General features: G+C 49.2%; 1 protein-coding gene across 1 annotated transcript in view; it reads left to right on the top strand.

Annotated features, from left to right (window-relative positions):
* The first annotated feature begins 5,257 nt into the window (after positions 1–5,257).
* Positions 5,258–19,169, top strand: part of ZMAT4 (zinc finger matrin-type 4) — a 368,171-nt gene continuing 354,259 nt past the window's right edge. The window contains exon 1 of the mRNA XM_059384518.1: positions 5,258–5,386. The gene's annotated coding sequence lies outside the window, so the exon portion shown is untranslated. The remainder of the gene's footprint in view (positions 5,387–19,169) is intronic.

Raw genomic sequence — 19,169 nt, 5'->3', positions numbered from 1 at the left:
CAGAAGAAGCATTTTTCATTGAGGCAGAAGGAGATTTATTTTGGTGGGGGGGTGGTGACTAAGGGAAACCCAAGGGTATCTTACAGGCTTCCTTTTAAGAGCAGTCAGAGCCTTTCAGGACAGAGGATAAAAGGCTCAGAGCTCTACCAGTGAACGGATGAGGGTCTTGGTGGGGAGAAACCAAGGGAAGCTGGTGTTCTGGAAGTTGTTACAGAGGAAACCAGCACCTGTCTTCTGGAGAGGAGCCCAGAAAGGGAAATTGAAAGAGCCAAGCAGACAAGAGTCTGAGGGAAGGAGGGATGTGCCTGGCTCTCGAAGTCTGGCTGTGGTATCTTTAGGAGATGGTGGAGTGGGAGGAGCAGACAGGGGACAATCAGGAGGCCAGGAGGAGCACTGTGAAGGGACGGGGTCACATGAGGATGAGGGTGGAAGAGCTTAGACAGGTGGGATGCAGCCAGGTGTCATCCATCTTCAGAAACCAGAGAGAGAGGGGGTCAGGAACTTCTGGCCTGTGTTTCTCAAGCCCCAGGCTTCTCACAGGTATGAAGCATCTTCCTGGAAACTCAGTGTAACAGATAATTAGGACAAATCCCTCTTTTTCTTCTCCTTTTCCTCCTCCTCTTCCTTCTTCTTCTTCTTCTTCTTTTTTTTTTTTTTTTTAAGATTTTATAGTATTTATTTGAGAGAGAGAGTTCAAGAGAACATGAGCAGGGGAGAGGGGCAGAGGGAGAGGGAGAAGCAGGCTCCCCACCGAGCAAGGAGCCCAATGTGGGGCTCCATCCCAGGCCCCTGGGATCATGACCTGAGCTGAAGGCAGATGCTTAACCCGCTGAGCCACCCAGGCGCCCCTGGGGCAAATCATTCTTTAATCCATGCACTAAAACTAACGTGGATCTAATTTAGAGTGGAACACAAAATTGGCACTACTTTAATAATAAAATATGCATACTTAAAAAAAAATTTTTGGCTTGTAGCAGATCACCCAGATGACGCCTTTCTATCCTGGGTACTCTCTTCCACTTGCTATACACGGAAGGAGCAGTTTGAGAATTTCCTTAGGCAAGAGGAAACGAAACGTCATTGCCCAAAGCTGTGCCCTGGGCCTGGAGCACATTTTCTGCCCCTCTGAGCATCTTCTGGTCCCACTCCAAGAGCTGATCTGACATCCTGGACCAGTGGAGCAAAGTGGTTCTGCAACACATTCACAGCGGCCCACGCCAAGACCTCACTGCTTAATATCAAGTGGCAAGACATTTCTGTAATATTTTGTAGGTTGGTTTGCCACCATTCTCCCAACAGCCTTCTAAATAATTATTCTTACTTTGATTTATGAAAGGGAAAATGACACGTGGCAGGAATTGTGAACATGTCCAAGGGATCTCTGAAGAAGATTTCTATGTTAAGACATGGGTTCTTGTAGTTAACATGAACATGTGTGGACCTGAATTCTAGAAAGGGCCTTCATGCCACATGTGATCAACCTGCCTCAGGAAGGCATGCTGACCTTCTTAATTCAGTTTTCCAACTTCTGTCAAGTGGTGCACTGCTGGACAATATTTAATGACAGCTTTTAGCTCCATATTTCTTAAGAAGAATTTAACGGAAGCAAAACAAAATTCAGGTGGTCAATTTAATCTTGCAAATCTCTGGCTGTCTCTGTTTTTCTCTCTCTTTCCTGCAGGTTATTTACAACTCTGGCTCACTAATAAATACAATCATGCCTTGAACCGTCAGAATCACCTGCTTTTATTTAGCAGGGTGTTTTAAATAATAAAAGATTCCTTATGGTCTTCCAGCCTCATGAAGCCCTGTCTATTTTAATACCAACTTTCTGAAGACTCATTAGTAATTAATGAAATCATTAAGAAGGGTTCATGGTGACTGACACGTTCCTGGCAACCACAATCCCCTCTCGTACTTAGTGGAAATGTCACTGGCTCCACAGGTTTGATTTGGGGGGTGGAGTGGGCGGGTGGAGGGAGAGGGAATTAGATTATATAAAGTTTCACAACAGCCATCAGCAGGAAGGGAAAGCTGTGAGCATGTTTCTCCAAGTTTCTCTACTTAGGGAGCTGTTCTAGGAGAAGTTTTCTGAAAAACCTTCCTTTCATCCAACGCTGGCTTGAAGAAATCCTGCTAATATCATGTTTTCACCAAAACGGTGTTGTGTGGCTCAACTTGATTAGCAAAGATGTAGTGTTGAATGTCACCCTCTTTTTTTTCCCCACTCATGTTTCCACACTTTTCCTTCTTTCTTGGCATTGCCTAGATTTATTCTCCTCTTCTCCCTTTGAGGAACAGGATTTGGCGTAAATAAATGATAACTGGGGGGGCGCCTGGGTGGCTCAGTGGGTTAAAGCCTCTGCCTTCGGCTCAGGTCGTGATCTTGGGGTCCTGGGATCGAGCCCCGCATCAGGCTCTCTGCTTAGCGGGGAGCCTGCTTACCCCCCTCTCTCTGCCTGCCTCTCTGCCTACTTGTGATCTCTGTCTGTCAAATAAATTAAAAAAAAAAAATCTTAAAAAAAAAATAAATGATAACTGGGAAAATGGTAATAAACAGAAGCATCAACGCAGGGCTTCCCCAGCTTCCGACGGAAGGTCAGGGTGATTTGTTCTGGCAAGTGGTTAACCCGCAAGAAAGATGCTGGTTCCCCGTGCTGCTGTTTCGTTTGCGTTTTAATAAAGAAACCCACACTCTGGCCTGAATGTCTCAAAGTGGAACACAAACCCCCCAGAGCCTCATGGACCGCTAATGCGCTGAAACTGTCATGTCAAAACAGGCGACTCTGCCGGGGCCCTGGCCACTCAAATGGAATTCGGTACATTTCATACCCCAGTGCATTTAAATTGTATGAAGCTGATATTTAATACAAATGCAAGTGCCAGTGGAATCTGCATATTTAATATGCGTTCTCGAACTCTCAGAATTAAGCAGTTGATCTATGGGACACAAAGGGATCATCCTTCTCTCAAAGAGAATATTTTATGACCAGGCAGTTTAAAAGGCACTGACATAAACAACTGTTTGCAGCTCTCTCTCTCTCATCTTCAAAAGGCAAATAGTACATGTAAGGACAAGCTGTTTTAGACAAAGCATTTTAGAAAATCACTTGAAATATTTTCCTTTTCCTTTAAGGACAACTGAACTTTTGAAAGATGCTCAAGAGAGTTCTTATAATAGAGTTTATTTCTCGTATTCACTTATTTATTTATTTATTTTTCAGGGAACAGAGGGATAGTGTGAGGGAACAAAGCCGAAGCCTGCTTTCTCTTGGATGTGGAAATCTTACTGCTTAAATCATAAAGGTGTTATTTATGGTTTTTACACCATGACCGAACATGCCAGATTTTCTGGGGCAGTGTCATTTTTAAATGAATAGCTAAGTTTAATTTCATCACTGCCTCTTTGTAAGAATTTCACCTAGACGAGTCAATAAAATAGAAAACAAATATTTTGCCACATCCCCTGTCCTAGTTTTTTATTCTTAATAGACAGTCACTCTCCTTTGAGCTCTACTGATATTTGGAAAGCTGTTATGGAAATGACTTAATTTGGGGTGGTATAGGTCTCACAAATAAAATGTGCATCCCACATCTCATTTCCTTCCGATGCTTGAGGGAGAAGGAAGGCATTGATGAAGAGCTGCCTCATTTTCTAGAGAGAACAGAGGCCCTGAGCGCTGGGAGGGACTTCCTAGCTGCAGTTGTCACAAGTCAGTCCAGAATTTTTGCCTGCTGGACTCCAGGCTGGGCCCCTACCTCCTCTGCCCCTGCTGGATGAGGGCTCACAGTGCCATGATTACTCCACGAGGCATAGGGCCATGCACACTTTTTGTTTTGAATTGGGTTTTATTAGTCATCCCACTCACTGGGTGTTAGGTGGTGACTGTGTTGTTATGAAGATACACATGATGCTGTCTCTGTCCTTGCGGGGCTGGTAATATATTTAGGAAGCCAGGCATGTGCTCACGAAGCAGAAGCTCACTGGACAAGGTAGGGGGAGTGCGGGGGGGGGGGGGGGGGGGCCCAAGCCATTTGCTTCCGAGGATGCAGATGGTGATAAGGGTCACTGTGCTTGCAGACCGTGGGGGGAGGAACTGAAACTACAGCCTAGGCTCAGAGATGTACAGATCCTAGAAAGGTGAAGGCTTAGTTTCTAACTAATCTGAAACTTGACACTCTAAGAGCTTTCTTGAAGAGATCCCTTTTAAATTCTTTTTTTCTTCTTAAAAATATTCATCTACCAAATAACGTCCTTTGCCTATGGTGAAAAAATACATTAAAGGAAATATAGGCCAAAACTTGAGGTTTATGAATTTTTGTTGAACAAGAGAAAGCGTTTAGGCTGTCCCCACCCCTTGAGTTCGTTCTCCTCTCTCCCCTTGCTTTGGCTGATGTCATAAATCTAAACCATTAGTTGAAGCCAGCTCAGAATAAGCAAAGGTGAGGGTTCAATAGAATGGTGAGTTCTGGAATGCCTGTCTCTCTGGACCTCCCAGCAAGAACAGTGAGGAATTCCAGACTCTCACTGACTTGGAGAACAGCTCTTCTGAGACTCTGAATCGGCTGCAAAGGGAAATTGTCTTCCTTTGGGGATTTAGGGGGACCGTGAGGGAAGGAACTGATGGACAAAGTCCAGTGAAGGCGCTTAATATGTTCCCCCAAATAATCTAAAATGACCTTCACATGCCCTCCAGGGTGGCCCCGGGAAAAACATCACTATATTCCTTCAGCTCTTACCTTGCTCTGCTTTCCAGAGCTCGACACAGGCAGAAACCCCACTGTTCTATTTCTCTCTGCCCTCAGGAACATTCACCAGTTGGGGGAAAAATAAAGCCAGAAAATTGTTGCTATGGGCTCTGTTTTGTGGAAGTTAAAATGCTGGAGCAAGAATCTGATTGCTTGATAGCTCCATCTCTCCCTCTCTCCCTCTCTCTCACCCCCCACCCCTTCTCGAGAGCTCTCCTTCTCCCCCCTCCCCTCCACCCCCACTTTTTCTACTCTCCCCTCCTCCCTCCACTGGACTCCCAGTCCTGCCCCCACCCCGGGCCCCGAGGAGAGCCTTACAGGTTGTCAATGAAACATGGAATTATTTCCTTTGATGGCTTAGATAATAGTAGGAGCCAAAGCAATGAGTGAGGTCTGCTGAAACCAATGCAGTCCTGCCCGGGACTCGAGAGCCAATCGCAGGAGCAGAGGGCGGGGCGTCGGCGCCAGCAGATAATTGCTAAGTGCATCGCTAGCACAGTTGGGCCGAGCTGCCGAAAGGTCTGGTCGCAGAGGCAGGGACGCGTACTCGTCAGTGTGCTCCATCCCGACAGCATCCTTCCGCGGCTCGGCAGGGCAGCGAGCCTCTGGACACCCGCCCCTCCGCTCCGCGGAAAAGGTACTCCCGCCTGCGTCCCGGGGGGTGCTGCTCCCCCGGCGGGGCCATTCTCAGCGGCTGGCAGGGTAGCAGATGTAGAGGGATTGCAGAAAGAAAAGTTTAGGGGAGAGAACGCGACAAAGGTGGGAATTCACCGTCTTTTGTTGGGATGAAAACAAGCTGACAATTTAGAAAACTTCTGCGCTGTCTCAACTGGCTTTGTTTACTCCTCTCTCAATTCGCTGCACTCAGGTCTGTGGAAATAGGTCTAGGCTGGGGCTCGGGTGACTGCACGGTTGGGGTGTAAATTCGGGTTTGTTGGGTGAAGGCAGTTGGACCCCTGGATGTGCTGCTTCCTGGCAAACCCAGCAGTGGGAGGCTGATGTTGAGAAATAGTTGGTTGGTGGGGTTTTCTGCCAGAGGGTCTGCCCCCTTTCCATTACCTTGACCTGCCTTCCCCCAACTATGTGACCTTCAACTTGAGTCCTTCCCCAAACTTCTGTTTCCTTCCTCCCTCCGATCCTTTTGCCCACTCTGTCTCCGTTCTTTTATTTTTTTTTTTTTTCTTGGTGGGAAAAGAAATTTCCCGGGGTGTGGGCGGCTGTCCTGTTTGACCTGGTGGGCATTTATGTGCCGCCCAACTTGGTGAGAAACCGACGGAACAGTTCTCAGAGGAAAAGAAATTACTTAATTGATTAGCTCCTGAAAACTGGAAGACTGTCCGGGCTTGGTGTGTCCTGAAATAAAGGGGACGGAGCTAAATGGTATCCCCTGTGAAGGTTACACCCTTATCAGAGAAGAGCTGTCCAGGGCAGAACACACCAGTGACTGTAAGAGGCAGAGGGCAGACCCCTAGGGGCTGCCTATGTTTAAGTGTGCAGGTACATCTGTGCCCTGGAGGGTGCAGGAACCTCCATCCACACCATTTCTGATCATTGCTCTTCAAGCAAAAAGCTCGCCACGGTCAGCAGCTGGTTCAGCCTCGAAACACCCTTATGCATTCTAAATTGCAGGACCACAAGGGCCTTACTTGCTCTGAGACCCACTTTTGGGTCTGGCGAAAACTCCTTTCTTGGAGCTTCTGCAAATGGGAGGTGTTAGCTAGGCGTCCTAGGAAGAAGTCCCCATGGAGAGAAAGGTGATGTGCTTGGTCTTGAACTTCCTGCCAGCTTTGGCGCAGGCAGCTCCTACTTGAACGCCCTACAGCCCTTCACCAGGTGTGCTTCTAAACCTGCTTGAACACTCTGGAGCTGGGTCAGTCCAGGACCCATCTTACAAGCCCCCGGGGCTTTGAGGGAAGTCAGGTGAATTGCCTCACCCTGATTTCTATCCTAGTCCTGAAGCTGGGGAGTTCAAGTCCCAGCCCTGGCAAGAAGTGAATATCCTGGGAGAGACATCCTTCTGCAACCCCTTGTCCCTATGACACCCTTCCTGCTGAAATGCGGATGACAGGCACCCTTCTCTAGTTCCACAAATCACTTTCAGCTTTTAATTCTTTTCTTTAACGGCCACAACAGGTCCTGCACCTCCTTTAGAAAGCTATTTCAGGGGGGAGTCCTTATTGTCGAAGATCTACTCACAATGATTAAAAAAAACAGCTGCCTCACTTTTTTTTTTTTTTGGTCAAGATACAGTCAGCTTTCTCTTCCGCACATGTTGTCTGACAGTAAACAGAACAAACTTGCAGCCCTGCAAATTATGCCTTTTTGTTTGGGAGCCTGGAGTGGACGTGGAGCTTTTGTCTGCTGTTGGGGTGGATTTGGCCTTACACCTTCTCCCCTGTGGTCTGTCTAGGGCATGGGACCCCCAGAGAGCTCAGGAGAGGTGGCACCCAGCAGGTGGGGGGGAGTGTGGGGGGGGGCACTTCGGTTTTCTAGAAGGCAGTAACAAAACTAGAAAATGCTTTTGAGTTTCAGAGGTGCCTCAAACCAAAAAACTGGTAGCGAAAATTGAGGGTCCTTTCAATTGATGCTGATCTGCTAGATTTCTATCATGATAGAGGACATTCAAAGTAAGGCTTTTAAACCAGCTCCTGAATGGTGACTCATGCCCGGGAGAGGAAAAAGGCAGGGTTGGGGGAGGGAGCAGAGGGAGCGTTGGGAAGTGCAAGTGGGACACACGAGGAACCCTTGCCTCGGCTTCTCCCTCCTCCTCATTCCTCTTCCTTGTAGTTCCTCATTTGGAACAAAGATCATTAAAATAACAACTCTAGACTAAAAAAAGCATAATGGGAGCTGAAGAATAATTGATGAAATGCAAAACACCACCCGAGCTACTTCACCTTGGATGGGGCATGCGATCCAGGATCCAGCCCCGCCGCTGGGATCCACTTTGGAGAATTCAGTCTCTGGTGTTAGGCTGATTGGTTCCTTGTGAAGCATGGTGCCTGTTTGTGTGTGAAGGGACTGATGGGTGCTCGGAAAATTAAATTTGTTATTCGTCATTTCACGGAACATGGTAGCTTTCGCCAGAACCCTGACAAGCACCACCCATCGATCTAGCATTTTCTCCTCTCCCCAGTTGGGCAACTAGGCTTTCTCTCTTTTAACTGCTGTGCTGAATGGGGATTGCCTGTCTCTGCTTTCACAAGCCCTGGGTGACTTACCTGGGAAGTAAAAGTCCCTCCCTTACTTTTCTGTTCTTTTTCTTGTCATCTCTTCCCATCATAAACACTTCAGTAAATAATCTCTTCACCAACCTACTTTGATCTCATCATTTTGTGCCAATTTTGCTGTTAAAGAAAACTGTCCCCTGAAAATAGGGTTCAAAACATATGGACATTTTTATCCGAGAAGAGCCTTTTAGTCCTTCTATTTTAAAATTTAATGTTGTGGTTTTGGGGGAAATCAAATAAGCACGTTTATTGTGTTAGGTGTTTTTGTGAGTCCTGTTGAGATGTCTTCTTTTTTTCTCTTGAGTGAATGCTTGAACTCCCCAGTTGTTCTGGGGGGTGTGTGTCTGGAGGTTTGAAATAGTCTGGAATATCCCCCTCACACCTGAAAGGTGAAGAGATTGAAGAATGGTGTTTCTTTTTTCATCACAGGGTGAAAGCTGTTTTGAAATCTAGGCTCTGAAATGTCCTCACCACACAGGGTTATTTTCCCCCTTCACTCTTGGGAAAATTTCACAGCTCAAATTATTAATAAATACTTCACTGGACTCACTTTTTCTTACACACACATGCCCCCTTCCTCCCTCCTCACTCGGGTCTATTGCACACTGAACGATCTTACTTAATCTGATATATACTTCTCCTTCTTCCTTCCTTTCTGATTCTTCCTTCCTGTCACTTAAGGGCAGCCTAGAGGTTGAGATTTAATTTTCGACACCCTGCTTACCTCACTTCTAGAATGGTTAGCCAAGGGAAGTCAAGAATTCTGGGATGCCTATGGAGTTGCCCTGCAGGAGCTGTGAGGCAATGCTTCACCACGTTCTGTTCCATGCAGACCTCCCCAGAGCGCCTGGGGGGGGGCACCCCTCACGAGAGTGCCAGGGGGGAGGGTTCTGAACACAGGCCTGTTCGATGCCCAGGGACCCTACGAGCAGGACCCCTGCTGCTCCGCTGTCCTGACACCCACTCGTAGGACTGACCTTGGACATATTAGCCAGCTATGAAATGCACCTGTCATTCTCCCAGTCCCTTTCTTCTTTGTTCCCTTCTGACCCCTAAATCTCTTTCTCCAGAGCTAGAAAGGATCAAATCTCCTTATTCTTACTAAGGTGTAAATAGTGAAGAGTGTTGCCACTGACAGAAGTGTTTGAGTTCTTAATGGAAGTCAAAGGTGTTCACAGTGGAGTTGCAAACATCTGCCTCGGGGTTCAGAAAGTGGCGTTTGGGCCGGGAGTATCTGGGCAGTTGGTTTTTCAGTGAAGGCTGGTCCTGCTCTCGCCCGGTCAAGGACATGCTGCAGCCACTCGGGGGTTGCGCTGGCAATATTGGGCATCTAGCACTCGGAACCAGATCCCTGTGACCAGTGACCTTGGGCACTGCACCTATTTTGCCTGTTCTGACCTCAAGTTTCTTCATATATAGAGCTAGGGGCTCGGATGTTCTCACGGATCCCCTTTCTGTGCTGTTGTTCTCTCTGGATGTTGCTGCTAGAATCCTAGATCCAGCTGGGGATGGTGGAGCTTCTGAGGGACCTGGAGCTTGCGGCGTGGGCTCTAATGCAGGCCACAGCGCCCAGGGATGCTGTCAGAGCTGGGATCCGTGAGGGCAGGTCAGAGGGATGGTGGCTGCTCCGCCACAGGAAGAACAGGCTGAGGGGTGATGTAATAACTGATTTTGGTTTAGGAGGGGATGCTGGATGGAGGATGGCGACCAGCTGTTCTCCATCTCCAGTAGGATTGAACGAGAGAAAATAGACAGAAATTGCAGCAGATGGACTTAGATTAGGTATGAGGAAGAATTTTCCGTCAGCAAGAGTTGTTAAAAAGGGAAGGTTGTGGAGCCTCCGTGATGATCTTTAGGAAATGGATAAGCAGAAGATTCAGCTGGAGGAGGAGGCGGAGCGCTGTGAGGAGACTGTAGGAGGGGCTGTCTGGTCCCGGGATCCTGGTCCTTGCTGGAGGAGGAAGGGGGGGGCGGTGGCAGAGGCCCTTTGTGGTTTCTCAGGAACCTCACCTTTGCTCTGAGGCTGTCAAAGTGGCTGAGAGCCAGAGTCCCCGGGGAAGGCAAGGCAGGGAGGGGTGTGGCCAGCCTACACGTCTCTCCAGGTACCGCCTTGACTGGCAGAGCCTGTCTGCTGCCCAAGGCTCTCTCTTCAAATCTAATCTTTCATTTCCAGATGTGGCAAATGAGCCCCAGAGAGGGGGCAGGCTTTGATGTCCTCACGCCCTGACCCAACAGCAGAGCCAGGACCCAAACCGAGGTCCGCCAACCCTTCAGTCCATGTTATTTGCTTTGTAGCTCATTTTTTCACTTGCTTCCAAATTGAATAGACCATTTACTTTTTCTGGGCTCCTTATTTTTCTCTGACCCGACGGTGGAGACAGGGACACCTGCCCTCCGTTAAGCAGAGTTTATGGAGTGCCCTTTCTGCGCACAGTGTACTCAACCCCACCTTCCCGGATTCATGCAGCAAACTCTTCCCCTGAGTGGGTGACTGGGCAGGGCTGCTGCAAAGCCAGGGCTGGGGGAGTGCCTGCCGGACGCCGGAACAGAAAAGAGGGGACCGGGTACAGTTGGAGGAGGAGCAGGAGGAGGATATGAAAAATATTATTCAATCTGAATCGCACAGAGCTGACGGACTTGAGACATCTAGTTTCAGCTCCTGGTCGGACGAATGAAAGAAGGGGTCCACAGCATAAAACCCTTCTATCACCAGTTACCTTTACAAAAACAAAACCGAATTTGGAGTTGCCTTCAGATTCTCATTTCTGAGGAAGCTTCTATGATGTGGGGCTGAAATTCCACATTCCTTCCAGCCAGACTTGATTCATTACTGGCCGGACAGATCTGTTGGGTGTGCTTGGAGCCCCCTGGGAGGACCTTTCGGGGAGACCCCAGGGATGTCGCACACTGCGGCAAGGGGGTGTCCAGAGGCACGTCTCTGTGCTAACAAAGGCATGCTGTGCACTGTGCGCAGTGCTGAGGCAGGCACTGGGGAGTCTGTGTGAAACGGGATAGCCATGGTCCTTGTCCTGTGGGAACTTGCCAGGGAGGACCATTGGCCTCTGAGGCAGCCAAGCCGTCTGTGTGTCTGAGGAGCCAAGTGGGCGCCAAAGGCCTGGTTGCTGGGGGTGTGGGGTGGGGGGGTGAAGGGTGGAGAGAGCTGGGGAAGCTAAGGGACAGGACGCAGGGGGGAGGTGGGGAGAGCACAAGAAAGGACAGAAAGCCAAGGGGCTGCAGTGCCTTTCCTGGAAGGTGAAAGAACCCACGTGCATAGAGAGAAGCTGGAGGAAACAGATGGGCAGCTTACCCTTACTTGGCATGGTCAGGGGAGGCCTCCTGGAGAGAGTGACACCCGATAGGAACTTGGGAAGTAAGTAGGATCCTACCAGGTGGATGCAGGGGTGGGGGGTGGGGGGAGGAGGAGGGCAGCCACGCTGGCAAGGCTCAAAAGTATGAAACAGCACGGTGTGTCAGAGCAGTCTGAGTAATACTTGGGTGTTGCTGTATCTGAGCACATGAGGTATGTTTTTGGGGTGCGGGAGGGAGAGGGGGTGGGAGTATACCCAGGTAGGGAAGGACCAGCTGGCCACGCTGAGGAGCAGAAGGGTTTTAGGCAGGAAAAGGCAGTCCCATTTGCATTGAGGACACGGGAGTTGTGGAATGGAGGGTGGGGTGAGGTTTGGGAGAGGCGAGGCTGGGCTCAAGGGCTGGTCCCAATGTCATTTGCTGCCATCCAGGTGAGCAGCATGAGGGAGGAAGGAAGACCCTGGCAATGGGAGAAGAGGGGGGACAGCATCACAGGGTGATGATACCTTGACTTCCTAATTTGTCCTTGGTCAGGTGAAAATGAAGAGGAGTTTTTCATCCCCTGAAGGAGAAGCTGACAGGTGACAAGGAAAGGTCACATGGGTCGATGAGAGAGAGAAAGAGAGTGGTGTTCCCCACTGAAGACAGGATGGGAGCGGATGGGCTTCAACCACAAGGAAACGATATCAGCTAGACATTAGCATTAATGCCTTAATGGAGGGATTGTTAAACACAGGGACAGGGTCAGCAAAGACCTCCATGAACTAAATCTCTTCCCATCTACTGTTAAAAATATCAGTCTGTCCCTTGATAGAAGAGTAGGCAAAGGATGTGAAGGGGGAGTTCAAACAAAGAGAAAAGAAATGCAAATGTCCAGAAAAAGACGTACAAGTGTCCCACCTCTCTAATAATTACAAGAGTACCTTAGAAATAAGATAGCATTATCCACCTGCCAGACGAGCAAAAATGAAAACGATACACCCTGTGTTGTTATGAGTACCAGGATCGTGGACATTTGCAGACTTAGCTGGTGGGAAGATCATTTGCAAACACGGGAGACATATCTCAAAAATATACCCTCTAAACCAGCAAGCAATTCCTCTTCTAGGAACTTATCCTACGGACATAATCAGAGCTGTGCAAAATAGTTCTAATCAAGGATATTCCTTTCAGCATTATTCATTGTAACAAAACATTATATGGGGGGATTAATTAAATCTAATACGGCTCATCCATAAGATGGAAATCAAGGAAGCTATTAAAGTTACATTGGATAATACATAAGAATATGGGAAAATGCTAATAATATATATTAAGTCAATAAAGGTCTAAAGGTAAACAGGGTATAAATACAATTTTGTAAAAAAAAAAAGATTCATACAGGTCATGAAAAATAGAATGGAATACAATATATCAGAGTGATAATGGTGGTGATGTCGGGTTTTAGGAAACATCTGATTCTTCCATTAAACTTTTCTATATTTTCCAAATTTCTTATAGTGAAGAGAAGCGCTCTTTTAAAATCAGTTATTCAAACCATAAGTGTTGGAGTGGGGACTATACGTCTATACATGTAGCAAGTGTCCAGCTCCATCTGGCTCTCTAAAAGTCATAAGGCAGCCGGCCAGGTGACCTCAGTCCATTCGGTGAGATCAGATAAATGCGCAAAGGCAGTGAGTGCAGCATGGGCTCCCCTGCCCAAAGTCGGCTTCCGATGTTGGGAGTGTGGGATCTCTTGGCCTGGAAGGGTGACCCCTGGTGGGGGGCTTGGGCAGGCTTGCTCCTTCCTCCTTCCCTCCTCCCCTTCCACACACATCGCCAGCTTTGTTCCTTTCAGTGGTCAGACCCAGCTTCGCCTTTAGGTGGTGTGTTTGCACACGTCACACCCATCTGCAGATGTCCTAAGTGAAGTTGAGTCTCCGAGAGGCTACGACACGGTCAGGGTCAGGGTCCCAAATCTAGTGAGTGGCAGAGCCAGGGGACAAGGAACTTGGGTGTCTGAGCCCGTGCTCCCAGTCTGGAGCGGGCGGTTTTGTAGAGCTTTTTGTCCTATTGAGGATAGCTGGCAGGTTTCCAGCAGGAAGGTGCGGAGCCACCCTCCCCTCCTTCCCAGAAGCCATGCCTTCTGCTTAATTCACTTATTAATTAAGACCGAGTGACTGCTCTGACAGCTCCCGACAGCTATCACATTTAGAGGAGTGACTTTGGGTGCCGAGGGTCTCCAGCGGTACCCTCCTGCTTCGGCTTCCTTGCCGAGTGCCTCATTTGTGGCTGGTTTTCCAGACGACTCTTACTTCCCCCCGGTGCTTTCCTTTGTTGCATAAACTCCGGGCAGCCTGAGAGTCCCGCTCTCTGTGCAAGTCACAGCTCCCTGGCTCCATGGTGTGTGCCCAGGCTGCGTGGAGGCTCTCCAAGGCACTTTCCCTCAACAGGGCAGGGGGCGGCTCTGAGCGGCACATCCTTGGGGCTTTCACAGGCTTACCTGGGGAGAGTGGAGAGGCCTGCTAAAACGTAGGGCTGGATGAGGAGTGGTGTGGGCCACGTGGCTGATTTGCTGCCCTATTTACTTTAATAATAATGTACATTTGTATGATGTTTTGTATTTGCAGGCCTCAGAGGCGGACGGGGCAAGTGTCTTTCTCCTCATGGTGCGGGGGAGGAAATTGAGACTTGGAAAGGCAAAGCCACTTGCTTCGGTTTGTATGGGCAACAGGCAGAAGAGCCAGCATGGCACAAACCAGATTTTCTGTCCGCAGACACTGCCCTGCTCATAACTGACAAGGGCTTCTTGCTGGCTACATGTCCTGGGTGCCACAGGGGTGGGCCACAGCATCCTGTGTGGCCCTCATGGTTATTTGGTGACGTGGTTGACATGAAGGGACTTCCAGATCACAATGCATTCAGCTGAGTCCTCTTGTGAGCCCGAGTCCAGTGGGTGCTCAGAAAGGTGGGTGCCCGTGAGAGGCTCCCACGGAGGATGAGGAAACCGAGGATGAGAGCGTTTGGGACAGAGAAGGGCCCTTCTTGGCGCGAGTGGCGATCCGGAGCCAAGAAATGGCCTGCGATGCTGGAGGCCCCTGAGGGGCCGTGTGGCTGGTCAGGCGGTGTTGGGGAGAGGATCTGTGCGTTTCCCTCAACCCAGGCTTTATCATTTTTCAGAAGCCCTCCTGTGTAATAAGCTCGGGCAATGCCACCGGGAGAGAGGAGGTAATGGGTTGGAGCTTTCCTGTGCGCTCCCTCCTCCTCACTGCCTCTCTTGATTTTGCTCCTGCTGAAAATGAAATTGCCCTATGGGGTTCCAGAAGACAGGAAGGGGCAGTTCGCCGGTTCCAATTCTGCCAGCCCTCCCCTGTCTGCCTGGAACTTAGGGTTTTCAAAATATGAGAAGAGGAAGGAAACATGATGAGCCAAAAGGAAAAGAAAGGGAAAGGGAGCAGAGTGGGGAGGAGGTGGGTGACTCAAGCGCGGTGTTTGGAAACTAGGGAGCAACTTCTAGCACAGTGAAGGAGCAGAAGCAGAAGCTCTTTCTAAATTGCAGATTTTTTTAAAAAGATTTTTTTTTTTTTTTTTTTTTTTTTATTTGACAGAGAGAGAGACAGCGACAGAGGGAACACAAGCAGGGGGAGTGGGAGAGGGAGAAGCCGGCTTCCCGCGATGCAGGGAATCCAACATTGGGCTCAATCCCAGGACCTTGGGATCATGACCAGAGCTGAAGGCAGAGGCTTAATGACTGAGTCACCCAGGGGCTCCTAAATTGTAGATTTTTAAGTGTGATGAGACATAAATAAGAAAGGAAAAAGAGTCTGAGACTCTCCTTTCTTTTCAAAATTTTCTTTTTTTTTTTTCTTAAAGATTTTATTTATTTATTTGACAGAGAGAGATCACAAGTAGGCAGAGAGGCAGGCAGAGAGAGAGGGGGAAGCAGGCTCCCCGCTGAGCAGAGAGCCCCATGCAGGGCTCGATCCCAGGACCTTGAGATCATGACCTGAGCCAAAGGCAGAGGCTTCATCCCATTGAGCCACCCAGGTGCTCCCCTTTTCAAATTTTTGAAGCTGTGGTCATCAGCTTCATTTTGAAGAGGAGCCCGAGGCAGGTGCGGGTCACACAGCTGGCAGTGGTGAGTGACAGCCTGGTGTTGTCAGCTGTGCTGCCCATCCGGCTCCCCACTTCTGCTCCAGGCCTGATGGCCCTGGGTGTCTAGGAGAGGGAAAGGAGGGGGGGTCCTTCTGCCTCCAGAGCAGCCCCTTGTCTGTTTCTCCATCCTGCCTCCTCCTGGCTTCCAGAAAGCTCTGCAGAGAGGTGTGGGGAGCAGCTGGCTGGCAGGCCCCTTGTCACTGGGGACCCAGTAAATTGTCCATTCCCTGGGATAGGTCCATGAGGGATGCCTCAGGCTGCGGGGCTGGGAGAGCTTGAGGCTGGCCCTGCTCTTTGATTTCACCATGATGGAAATGATGGGCTTCTCTCTCTCATCCTTCAGTTTCCTGAGCAGGGATGTGAGCTTCTGAAATGTTCTGTGTTCACTTATTCATTGCTCAAAATAATGAGAATTGACAGTCACAGTTCTAAGGTTTTAGGACACAGTTAAAACTGACCCAGTCCTCCATCCTCCCCGAGATACTATTCCAGTGAGGGGAGACAGATGGCAAACAAAGAAGTCAGTTTGTAGGAGGGCTGAGAGGTAAAATGGGGAAAAATGAGGGAGAGCAAGGGAACGGGGAGAGTGTGTGGGGAGGGGGTGTCCAGGAGGGTCTCAGAGACAAAGCAACACCAGAGCAGGGGCCCAGGGCCATGGAGGGTGACCCTTGAGGATGTTTGAGGGAAGGGCAGTGCAGGCCAGGAGAGGTCCTGCAGCTGGAGATACCGGGGGACGTGGTGGCGGGAGGGTTAGATGTAGCCTTGAGGCCAAGGTGAGCTTCATCAAGCCCCTGGAAGGTTTTGAGCAAAGGAATAACATAATATATGATTTAAGGGGGTTGCTCTGACTGCCTGGTGTGTGCCCTGGGAGCATGTTATGGGAGAGCTGTATGGAGGCAATGACCCTGGCCAGAGAGGGTGGTGGCTTGGATTAGTGGTAGCAGTGGGGGTGGGGAGGTGAGGAACAGTCAGAGTCTGGGTATGTTTCGAGGGTGGATTTCATGATGGGTTGAATGTAGGGTTTGAAAGAATGAAGGTTCACAGATGATTTCCAAGGCGTTTGGGATGAGACAGAAAAGTCCGTGGAAGGGACGAATTGGGGGAACACAGGAGGTGAGAATTTTGTTCGGGGAGATGTTAGATGTCCAAAGGAAATGCCTGCTAGTCGGTTGGGTTATGGGTGTAGGGTTCAGAGAAGAAGTCTATGCTAGTGAAAAATCTTGGGAGTTGTTCGTGTCTTGATAATATTTAAGGTACGGGGCCAGATGAGGTAACCTTGAGAGTGAGTGTAGAAAGGAGCTACAGAGACTGAATTCTGGGAACCCCAATACTTAAAGATCTAGAATAGGAATTGGTGAACTTTCTGTTGAAGAGTCAGAGAGTAAATATTTTAAACTTGGTCTGTATGGTCTTTGCAGCCGTGAGTCTGCTTTGCCAGTTGCAACCAGGAAAGCAGCCACAGATAACAGGTAAATGAATGAATGTGACTCTCTTCAATGAAACTTCATTTGCACAATCAGGCCCCTAGCTTCCAGGGCCTTGTGTGGTGACCTTTGTTCTGGAAAGGGAGGATGAACCTGCAAAGGAGACAGATAAGGAGCAGCCCCTGAGGTAAGGTTGCCTCAGAACTTAAGTGAGGCGTTCTCAAGGAGGGATCCTTATCAAGGAGGGAGTGATCCGTGGGATCCCATCCTGTGTGAAGTCCTGGGGACTGAGAACAGTAGCAGGGAAGTTGCCAGTAAGCTGAAGGCCTGTGAGGTGAGGGCCTCGTTGGAGCAGGTTGGTGGAAAGGGTTGGGTAGAGCTCATGAAGACAACCTATGGAGAAGTGGGGCGTGAGTGTGTGTGTGTGCTTAAAATGGGAGAAATAGCAGGCTGTGTGTGCTGGTGAAACAACCCAGTCAAGTGTACAAAGGTGATGTGGGTGACAATTGCTGGAGTCCTGGGGAGGGGCTGGGATCCAGTGCCCTGGTGGGCGTGGCCTGGCTGGCTGAGTGGACAGCCAGGGGAGGGAGAGGTAGTCAGGTGGGTGAATGGGGGGTGTGGTGGGATGGGTGGGGGTCAGAGTGGGGACTCTCCTGTGGGAAGGAAGATCAAGAGCTGTCGGGGTTGGCAGGGTGGGGAGGAGGAGACCTCGGTCACCCCTGATTGGGGACTGGGGCAGGCGCGGCTGTCCAGAGACAATGAAGAGGGTGTGAGTCTCTAAAGCAAAATTAAAATGTTTGTGGTGATGCTATCAGGGGAGCATGGGGGCTCTGTAAATTCTGAAGAGTTAAGACTGAATTAACACGGCCAAGTTGAGGGTGTGGATTTAGATTCCTCAAAGAGTCTCAGATTCCCACAGGCCTGGAGTGGCCTACCCAGGTGGCTCTTGTACTGCTTTTTTTTTTTTTTTTTTTTTAATTGAGCTATAATTGACATGTAACATTATATTAGTTTCAGGTGTACAACCTAATGATTTAATGTATGAATATATTGCAACATGAGCACCAAGGTAAGTCTAGTTAAATCCACCACTATGCATGGTTACTTTTTTTTTTTTAACAATTGTATTTTGAGGAAAGAGAGTTGCTGACTGGAGATTCTGTCACTCCTCCGAAATCAGACGGTTCAGACGGCTATGTGAGGTGAGAGAGACCACTGGCCTGGGGTTGGGGGGGGTAGGCGAGGCCCACTGCACTTTTTTTTTTTTTTCTCTCCTGCTAAAGCCTTTTTTAATCTGAAACGTCTTACTTACTGTTTACATCTTTTTATGAGGCAGGAGAGAGTAGGGAATGAGAGGAGGATTCCTCTAATTTTTTTTTTTAAGATTTTATTTATTTATTTGATAGAGATCCCAAGTAGGCTGAGAGGCAGACAGAGAAAGAGGGCGGGGAAGCAGGATCCCTGCTGAGAAGAGAGCCCCCGATGAGGTGCTTAATACTGGGATCAAGGCCTGTGCTGAAGGCAGAGGCTTTAACCCACTGAGCCACCCTTGCGTCCCCTCCCTTAATTTTTATGTGAAGACATTGTCCCGGGGAAAGAAGGGACCTACCCCAGGTCCTTGATCTGAATGTGGGGAGGACCCCCTAAAGTGGGGGATGAACCCGCTGGTGTCATCCTCTCAGATGCTCTAGGACAGTGAGGGGAGAGGTGGAGAAGCAGCCTCCTGGTGAAATCCCTATTGTCTGGGAAGTGGGGACTGTTCACAGAAACTAGAAAGAGAAAGAGCACCTCCTTAGTTCTAGTTAGATGCCTCTAGGGAGAGAGCAAGGAAGACAGGTGAGGGAACAAGTGGCATTGGTGGAAAGAAACTGACTTGGGAACTTTAGAAAAGAGAACAGTCTAAGATCACAGACCCAGCGGAAAGCAAGGCAGACGCTTCCCTCCAAGACTATGCCTTGTGAGTGGGTAACCCATCTTGAGGGGAGTGGAGGGTGCTCGGGGACTTCAGAAAGCGTGCCGAGGGACCGGGTTTACCATGATGCACTGTCCCGTGCAGCCCAGGAAGGGGCATAGCCTGGTACAAAACCGGGCGTGTACAGGACACCTGACTGTCCCTGGGCCCATTCGGGTTTCAGGGAGGGCACTATTCTGGGACGGCAAAGGGTCCAAAACCCTGTGCTCACTTAGGGAACGAGGTTGTTTCCAGGAGTGATAAATGCCCTAAAGGAGTTTGTTCAGAGCTGACCAAGGAAGGCGATGCGCTCATCTCTTCTCCAAGTTTTATTTCTGGTGGTCTTTTGGAGATGAAGTAGAGAATTTGGAAACG

Source organism: Mustela nigripes, chromosome 18 (assembly GCF_022355385.1).
Source record: "Mustela nigripes isolate SB6536 chromosome 18, MUSNIG.SB6536, whole genome shotgun sequence".
Lineage (NCBI taxonomy): Eukaryota > Metazoa > Chordata > Mammalia > Carnivora > Mustelidae > Mustela > Mustela nigripes.
This window is presented reverse-complemented; position numbering and strand designations above follow the sequence as displayed.